Raw genomic sequence first — 314 nt, 5'->3', positions numbered from 1 at the left:
CTCTACTCTGCTCTGCTCTGCTTTGCAGAATAAGTCGACGCCAAGAACAAGATTCTCCCATTGCAAACCAAGAAACAAGACGGATACGACGGCTTCCCACCGGATTCTGCAAACCGCCCGAGTTCTGACTTCGATTGACCGAAGAATCAATCTATCAGATCCTCCTCGGTCTCGTAGCCTGCATCCGAGCCCTCGTCCCTCGCTACAATGGACCGCTTCATCGACATCCTGCCTTCCGGCGAGAATGGCATTCTACCCTACTACCTGTTCCTAGTGTGTCTCTATGCATCATGCCACCCTGTCTCATGCTCGCC

Source organism: Phaeoacremonium minimum, assembly GCF_000392275.1.
Source record: "Phaeoacremonium minimum UCRPA7 unplaced genomic scaffold PA7_03_scaffold_555, whole genome shotgun sequence".
In the NCBI taxonomy this organism is placed as follows: domain Eukaryota; kingdom Fungi; phylum Ascomycota; class Sordariomycetes; order Togniniales; family Togniniaceae; genus Phaeoacremonium; species Phaeoacremonium minimum.
Note: the sequence above shows the minus strand (reverse complement) of the source record.